Raw genomic sequence first — 9,095 nt, forward strand, 5'->3', positions numbered from 1 at the left:
AGCAAGAAGACCAGCTGGAGTTGTACACTATATCCACCTTGTGTACAGTGAACTTTTAAGACTCTTTTAGATGCGCACACCCAAAAAAACGTCACGTTGATAGTCGTCGTCGGCTTCTGTGGCGCACCCGCAAACCACCAACCCAGGCGGGTTATCCAGAACCAGAGCTCTGCGTCGTGGGTAGTCAGCGCACACCGCCACACGATGGTAACACTCATGCAGTTCAATCCAACTTTCCCACTGCTTGCCGCGTGTTGATAACTTTGCATTTTGTGCGTCGAGCATGACTTTCTCGTGATTCTATGTCGTTCCCAGTCAGTCTGCTGCTTTCTGAACCACCTTGAGTCGATTTCTTTCATCCCATCCGCCATTGTTTTGGGTCGTCATGAAAACGGCACGCTCGCGACGAAAACCAGTCTATGACGGCCAATTTTGATCTTCAAATGGTGGAGAGCAGTCGCCAATTTAATCATGTTTAATTAATTATTTAGCATACTTGTGGTGCTTTATTGAGCAAACCGGGCCAGGTGCGTCTTAATTAAGGTACACTAGATTCCCCAAATTCTTCAAATCGGCCGAATTCGACAAAAAAAACTCCAAAATGGCGGCGTGGACACTATATGTTTAAAATTGACAATCTAGTGGCTGCTCCGCCTGGCGTCTGGCATTATGGGGTTAGTGCTAGGACTGGTTGGTCCTGTGTCAGAATAATGTGACTGGGTGAGACATGAAGCCTGTGCTGCGACTTCTGTCTTGTGTGTGGCGCACGTTATATGTCAAAGCAGCACCGCCCTGATATAGCCCTTCGTGGTCGGCTGGGCGTTAAGCAAACAAACAAACAAACTTCCTCGCTGCCTTCACCTTCTCTGTCCATGAACTGGGCCAGAGATACCCGTTTCATTGCTTTTCTATAGTGCAAATCACGAAAACAATTCAATTCTGTCAGTCTGTCTGACTGTCTGTCTGTCTGTCTGTCTCTCTCTCTCTCTCTCTCTCTCTCTCTCTCTCTCTCTCTCTCTCTCTCTCTCTCTCTCTCTCTCTCTCTCTCTCTCTCTCTCTCTCTCTCTCTCTCTCTCTCTCATAGGTATATTGTAAATGAATACGTTGATGTTTCATGTTTCGGAGTTCAAGTAGCAGTAATGTTTTTCACGTAATTATTTCATGGTTGTTGTCGTCGTTTCTGTTTTTTACATTTAGTCAAGTTTTGACTAAATGTTTTAAAGGTGGTCGTCTACATTTTTGCTTTTTTTCAATAATCTTATGGTTAGATTTTGCTAAAAAGTTATGTCAGATGATGAATGAACCATGGGGGAAAAAGTTATAGAAAAAAAAATATGTAAAAAAAGATTTTATTTTTGGGTAGCGTGACTCACGCTTCCAATATATTGTTTTCTGTTTGCTGAGAACATGTGCTTTGCCTAAAAATACTGACCAATCAAATTCATGTCAATATGCTTATAGCCAAGTGCAGCAACAGTTTGACACTGGAGCGCTGTCCACTCTTTTTTTTAAACGCACGAAATGCACGTGATTTGAGAGGAGTTTTGCGCTTGGCATTTTCCAAATAAGGATATCCTACTATGAGTACTGCGCTGGAATACTACAATGAATTTTCAAACGGCTACACTGGCTTCGTCTTTCCTGATCAAAAGGGGGTGTATTGTTGATATTTGTAGATAATAGACTCTGCATTTTAATGGTCAAATGGCGATTTCGGTATAAAAATGTAGACAAGGACCTTTAACATAGAGGGGGGAATCGAAACGAGAGTCGTGGTGTATGTGTGTGTGTGGAGCGATTCAGAGTAAGCTATTCGACCGATCTGTATGAAATTTTTCATAAGAGTTTCTGGGTATGATATCCCCAGATTTTTTTTTCATTTTTTCGATAAATGTCTTTGATGACGTCATATCCGGCATTTTGTAAAAGTTGAGGCGGCACTGTCGCACCCTCATTTTTCAATAAAATTGATTGAAAATTTCCTAAAGCAATCTTCGACAAAGGCCGGACTTTGGCATTGCATTTCAGTTTGGAGGCTTAACATTTAATTAATGAATTTGGTCATTAAAAATCTGAAAATTGTAATTAAAGTTATTTTTTTATAAAACGATCCAAAATTACGTTTATCGTATTCTTCATAATTTTCTGATTCCAAAAACATATAATTATGTTATATTTGGATTAAAAACAAGCTCTGAAAAATAACAATATAAAAATTATGATTCAAATTAAATTTCCGAAATCGATTTAAAAACAATTTCATCTTATTCCTTGTCCGTTCCTGATTCCAAAAACATATAGATATGATATGTTTGGATTAGAAGAATAGAGATATAGAAAAGCGTGCTATCCTCCTCAGCGCAACCGCTACCGCGCTTTTCTGGATTGTTAATTTCACTGCCTTTGCCACGAGCGGTGGACAGACGATGCTACGAGTGTACGGTCTTGCGGAAAAAAATGCTTTGCGTTCAGTTTCATTCTGTGAGTTCGATTGAGCTTGACTAAATGTTGTATTTTCGCCTTACGCGACTTGTTGTTCTTCCCCCATTCCCCTTGGTTTGTATATTGGTCTGTGGCCTTAGTACAATAAACCGTTCTGAGTTCTGAGTTCTCTCTCTCTCTCTCTCTCTCTCTCTCTCTCTCTCTCTCTCTCTCTCTCTCTCTCTCTCTCTCTCTCTCTCTCTCCATATCTCTCTCTCTCCATCTCTCTCTCTCTCAAATCAATACGCCTGTAATTTGGAACAAGAACGCTCAAGGGAAATCTGGAAATTGTCATAATTATGTTCTTCGCTGAAAATGTAAAAAGTACAACAGAAAATTGCTGAATGAAGAAAAATTCCCGTGAACAATTTGTTTCAAATCAGTCCAAAGATAACACGGCACAGATTTTGTGTGACACCGATATTGTCGCACAGCAGACACAAAAAGGCTGTGTGAACCTGTGCCAATCCTCAAGGATGAGATCAGGTTTACCCACAGGAAATGATCATTCTTCGCTCTGACACATAACACAAGTGACATTCTAGCTGCTTTTTGCGTAGAGTGGGAGTTTATGATGGATACACTATGCCGATTGACAGGTGCATGACTGCAGTGTCCGTTACGAAACCAACTGTGCAAAACACACACACACACACACACACACACACACACACACACACACACACACACACACGCACGCACGCACGCACACACACACACACACACACGCACGCACGCACGCACGCACGCACGCACACACACACACACGAACACTGGCACACACATACACGAACACACAAACACACGCACGCGCACACACACACACACACACACACACACACACACACACACACATTCTGCACATAGAGCAGGCAGTATGCAGACCTTTTTGTGAAATGTCAAAGTGGAGAAACAAAATTGTAATCCCATTTTCAAGTCAACACAAATGTAAACATGGTGTTTTCCTCTACTCCTTCTGTGTTCATTAATAGTTGAAATGTCTACGTACACTCGTGTCCGTGGACCGGCCACAAAAAGAAGCGTGGCTTTCGTTAAAACAAGAAAGAAAGAAGAAGAAGAAGAAGGGGGGGGGGGGGGGGGGGGGTAAAAAAAAAAGATAAACGAGGTTTCAATAAAACAGGGAAAAGCACAAAAGCAAGGCAGAAACTAAATTGCAACAAGTGCCCATCCCTGGTTGAGAGATTGTCTCCCCTTAACTCTTCCCTTGCTGTCGATCTAGACTTGCATTGTGACCCATGCTTACACCTCGCTGTTCACTTGATCCTCACCCACGGTAATTGTATATATGTGCAGACAAGGTAACTGCACAGCACCGAGCATCGCCTCAGGGATGCAGAAAGAACGCGGACTGTTTGTGAGCGAGCCAGCACAAAAGCCGACAGTCATCGACCAATACGAACCACGCCGTGCAAGTTTCACTGATAGAGCGCGCAGAGCGATAATAGCTCTTCTTTCCTATCAGTCTACCCTGTCATCAGAGACCAGTGATAACACGTATCGGCTCAGCAGAAGCCGCGGAAATTGTTTCTGCTTCTCCCTTGGTGCTCATGACCACATCCATAAGAGAATCGGCTTCGACCAACTTCGTGTTTGAGTGTTTACTGTTTCCTTGGAGACATCGGATTTGTCTGTGTCTTGCCTTCGCTCAATTCCAAGAGCCGATTCGGCGAAAAGCAAGACAAATTCTTTCCCAGGCACTTTAAGCTTTTTTCTTGTGGACTTAATACTGTGAATTACTTGGATTGATCCAGCACGAACACCTATTTCTTGCGTGCTACCACAACTCCCCGCGGGAAGGGTTGGCTGCGGTAAAGACAGGTTTTGTTTCTTTGCCTTAATCCTTAACCTAGAACCCACCCGCATTCAGATTGAGCCACAAAAGGCTCACTACAACTGTCGTCTACTAAATCCGAGGTCTAGTTTGAAGACGTGGTTCATGCCCCGTTGTGAAAACGAGACCATTGGCTGGGCGTAATCTCGTGAGACGATACTTGACGTGCCCTCTGTCAGTCTATGGATGTGCTGCAGCGCCTCGTGTGACTGAAGAGTCCGACCCTCGAACGACTGTCTCTGCTGCACACAGAACAGGTAGAGGTATGAAACCGAGTAGGTTTTATTTTTTAATGAGCGTCATCTGTTGTGTTCAGGTAGTGGCGCTGAAGAAGAACGGATGTGCTTCGGCTTTTTGTCTCTGTAACATTGCTTGAGTAAGGTCCGTGCTTTGCAAAGGAGGAGAGCTTAATTGCTTTGACGTGGCTTTGAAGTGCAAAGTTGTTTTTCGTCTAAAGACTTTGCCTGTTTCATCGCTTTCGTGCCATTGAAGAAAAATCAAATTTTGTGTTTCAACTTTGTTAAGCTGAAAGGTTTGCTTCCAAGGCAATTCCCCATCACATCAAAGGTTGTTAACGTCTCAGACGGACCCCTGGAGATCTAAGTGTTTTGTGTAGGACATTAAACAGACCGTGTTGAAAAGCGTCACCGTTTATGCTCAAATGTTGAACAGTGGAAAAGTTTGCTTCGTACTAGTCTTTGTGTGCATGCGCTCTAACTTTGCTGACGTAGCGCAGAGGAACGAGTGTTTCACGCCGGTGGGATTATCTTAACCACATAAGGCAGAGCGCTATTTTTAAGATCTGAGAAACAAAGAGAAGTAAGCGCTTACTTTCTGTATTACACATGTACCTGCGGTGGCTTTGACACACACCACAAATCTGTGTGCGCTCAAGCTTTGTGAATTCATAGATTCTCCTTCAAAGAACGTCGTCTAGCTTTTTCAGACTTGTTGAACGTCGCGCGTTGAAGAGCAAAGTGTTCTCAGTTCAAGTAGTGCATGTTACGCTTAGAGTTGTCTTCGTAGGACACCATCGTTCCTACTGTGCTAGACCTAAACCAAACTAGTTTTCAGCATGGACACTACTGTTATAATTAAATCCTGAGAACGGAAATAAACTTGCATCGATCCCGGAGAGCCCTATAGGCTGTAAGGACGATATAAAAAGACAACAACCAACAACTGCTGTGCCTCACCGCTATATTTATCACCAAGCCGCAACAATGGAGCATCTCTCAAATCTGACAGACCCACTCCTGCTGTCGGCCGCCCCCAACAACCACAGCAACTCCTTCATGTACGTACAGGACTCGCCCTACGACGTCGTGCGCAAGATGCAGACCGTGTTCGTGCCCTTCATCTTCCTGTTCGGCCTCATCGGCAACCTGCTGGCGCTGGGCTGCTTCCTCAGCCAATCGCTGCGCTCCACTTCTTGCTGCCTGTACATGGCGGCCAAGTGTACGTCGGACACCACCTTCCTCGCCGCCCTGTTCGTCATGTGGCTGGACAGGGTGTACGTGGACGTGGTCAACGTTCAAGGCATGTGCCAGCTCACCATCTTCTTCAGCTACGTGTCCGGCTTCACGTCCGTGTGGTTGGTGCTCGCCATCACTTACGAGAACTACATCCGTCTCTCTCACCCGCACCTTTTCATTACCCATTGCACGCGGCGTGTGGCTCTCATCGTTATTACCTCCATCGTCGTCATCGCTGTCGTCGTCTACTCCTTCGCTCTCTGGACCAACGACGTCCTTGGTTCCGGGGCTGAGGAACCGCTGTGCATGGCTTTGGTCAAGTACAAGGTTTGTTTGATTTTTGGCATTGTATGATTCTTCATATTGTACGGCTCTGGGATGGTTTTTTTTATTTCACTGTATTGGAGCGTGTGAGTGTTTGTGTGTGTGTGCGTGCGTGCGAGCGTGAGTGTGTTTGTGTGTGTGTGTGTGCGTGCGTTCGTGCATGTGTGTGCGTGTGCGTGTGTATGTGTGTGTTTAACTATTGTACATCGCCGTGAGCTCTGATAACAAGGGTCAACTTACACGTGCTCATTATTTTCAAGGACATTCTCATGGTGATGACCTTCATCGACACGACCATGACCTTGGTGTTGCCCAGCCTCATCATCATCCCTCTGGTCCTGGCGACCCTGGTCAACATTGCCCGCGCGTTCGACAGGAAGAACCGCCTGCAGGACTCTCTGCTCAGTAAAGTGTCGTCGTCACGTGACTTCCGGAACTCCCTGGAGGCCAAGGTCGCGCGCTTCTTGCTGGCTGTGTCCTTGACCTTTCTGCTGCTTCACACTCCGGGTCACCTGATCAGACTGAAACTGCTCGTCAACAGATACATCCTTCACAGACGTGAGTGATAGAACGAGTGTGTGTGTGGTTGTAGGGGGGGTTGTTGTGATTGTGTGTGTGTATGTTTGGATGTGTGGGGGTGTTAGGGGGAGGGGTGTTGGTGATTGTTTGTGTGTGGATATGTGTGTGTGCAGATGTGTGTGTTTGTGGGTGTGTGTAAATGTGTGTGTGTATATATATATAAAAGCTTGAATTTTATAACCTTTTTTCTTCCCTTGCCCTGTCTTTCCTTTTATGTCTCTATTGCTACATTTTAAGTTATGAGTACATTTTAATTATTACTCTAGTGTGCGCTGTCTGTCTGTCTGTCTGTCTGTCTGTCTGTCTGTCTGTCTGTCTCTCTCTCTCTATCTCTCTCTCTCTCTCTCTCTCTCTCTCTCTCTTTCTTTAAGCATATACATTCGATATGCAACATCAAACACGCGTGAAAATGTATTGACTTTTCCAGCCCTGACGGTTCTAGACGCGACGCTACAGCGACTGTTCGAGACGTTGTACTACTTCAACTTCTGCTGTAGCATCGTCATCTTTCTGGCTTCCGGGGCCAACTTCCGCGCGCTCTTCACCTCCATGTACTGCAGGAGATTCGTCTTCCTCACCCAACCCACATCGTCAGCCACGGCAACATCTTCATCCGTGGTGGAGGAGGGTGGCATCAAGATGATCAAACGGAGAGGCGCCTCAGTGGAATCCTACAGCACCTGTGTGGAAAACAGCGCATGTAGCAAAATCTCTATTTCTCCCAAGTGATTTAGACTGAGGTGGGAACAACTTAAGGGTGAAAGTTTTATTCTAGAGCGACTCCTTCTTGGCCGAAAGGAGCGACTACTTAGTGGAAACCTAGCCGACACATGAAAGAACAAGAAAGGGATGATTCTGTGACTGAGGTGGGAACAGTCAACGGTGGAAGTTTTCATGTGAAGCGACAGCACATGTTGATAACATTAAATGTTTGGGACGGAAGTGAGAACAGACCAAGTTCCATTATGGAGCGACTCCTTTGGCCGAAAGGAGCCGTGGTGAGGCAATTCAACGCATGCTCCGTGTCCATGTGTTTCAGACGCCCTCGCTATAGTGGCTGGCCTATAATGTCACATGTGTTCAGACACATCCCTCCCTTAGTGGCTGGCCTATAATGTCACGAGGGAAAGTATGGTTCACTTAAAACAAGAGTATTCCCTCTTTTATAACCCATACAAACCCGACAGAGTAATGTACAAACATCGACTATTCTGTATTAAACGTTCTACAGCACAATGCCATGTTGATAACAGCGACTGCAGCAAAAGCTGTCGTTGTCCGCAGTGACACGAAGACGATTTTGCTCGGTCAAAATTGTTTTTTACTCAGGTTATAATCTAGATTGGATGAAAAGGCAGGTAGGTAGACGAACAAAAAAGGATCAATTCAGAGCATCGCCTGATCAGCGACTAATACCCCCATTGCACCCATAGTTTTTTACGTTCTAGGTCCCGTTCCCGTAGCGACCAAGGAACGGCATGGGAATGGGAGGGATGGGGAGAGGACCTTAATAGAACACCAATGGACGTTAACGGAACCCCTTTGAACGGTAGGAGTTACGGTTGGGACGGGCGAGTTCGGGCTGCATGTTCAACATTTTAGCCATTCCCCGCCCGTTCAAAATGAACAGTAACGGAACTCATGGATCGTTAATGGAACTAAACGCAATGGTAACGCAGCACTGCGTTGTGATACCCCCATTCCACACATCCGTTGTAGCTTCTGTTCCCAGCCGTCCTGAGGACGGCTGCCACTACGATCAGACGCTGCGCAAAGATGCCAAAAACGGCCGTTTTTGCAGCGTCTCATCGTTGTGGCAGCCGTCCTCGGGACGGTTGAGAACGGAAGCTAGAACAGATGTGTTGAATGGGGGTATAAGATTGAAATGAGATGTAATACCCCCATTCCACACATCCATTCTAGGTCCCGTTCCCGTACCGACCAAGGAACGGCACGGGAATGGGAGGGATCGGGAGGGGACCTTAATGGAACGCCAATGGACGTTAACGGAACTCCTTTGAACGGTAGGAACGGTTGGGACGGGTGAGTTTGGGCTGCATGTTCATATTTTTAGCCATTCCCCGCCCGTTCCAAATGAACGGTAATGGAACCTTAACACATCGGCAAGGAAACTCATGGATCGTTAATGGAACTTAACGCAATGGTAACGCAACGCTAGCGCTCTCACACACTGATTTGTCATACCCGCATTCCACACATCCGTTCTAGCTTCCGTTCCCAGCCGTCCTGAAGACGGCTGCTAGTACGGTCAGACGCTGCTCAAAGATGCCAAAAACGGCCGTTTGCGCAGCGTCTCATTGTTGTGGCAGCCGTCCACTGGACGGCTGGGAACGGAAGCAAAAACGGTTGTGTGGAATGGGGGT

The sequence above is a fragment of the Littorina saxatilis genome, linkage group LG13 (genome assembly GCF_037325665.1).
Source record: "Littorina saxatilis isolate snail1 linkage group LG13, US_GU_Lsax_2.0, whole genome shotgun sequence".
NCBI classification, from domain to species: domain Eukaryota; kingdom Metazoa; phylum Mollusca; class Gastropoda; order Littorinimorpha; family Littorinidae; genus Littorina; species Littorina saxatilis.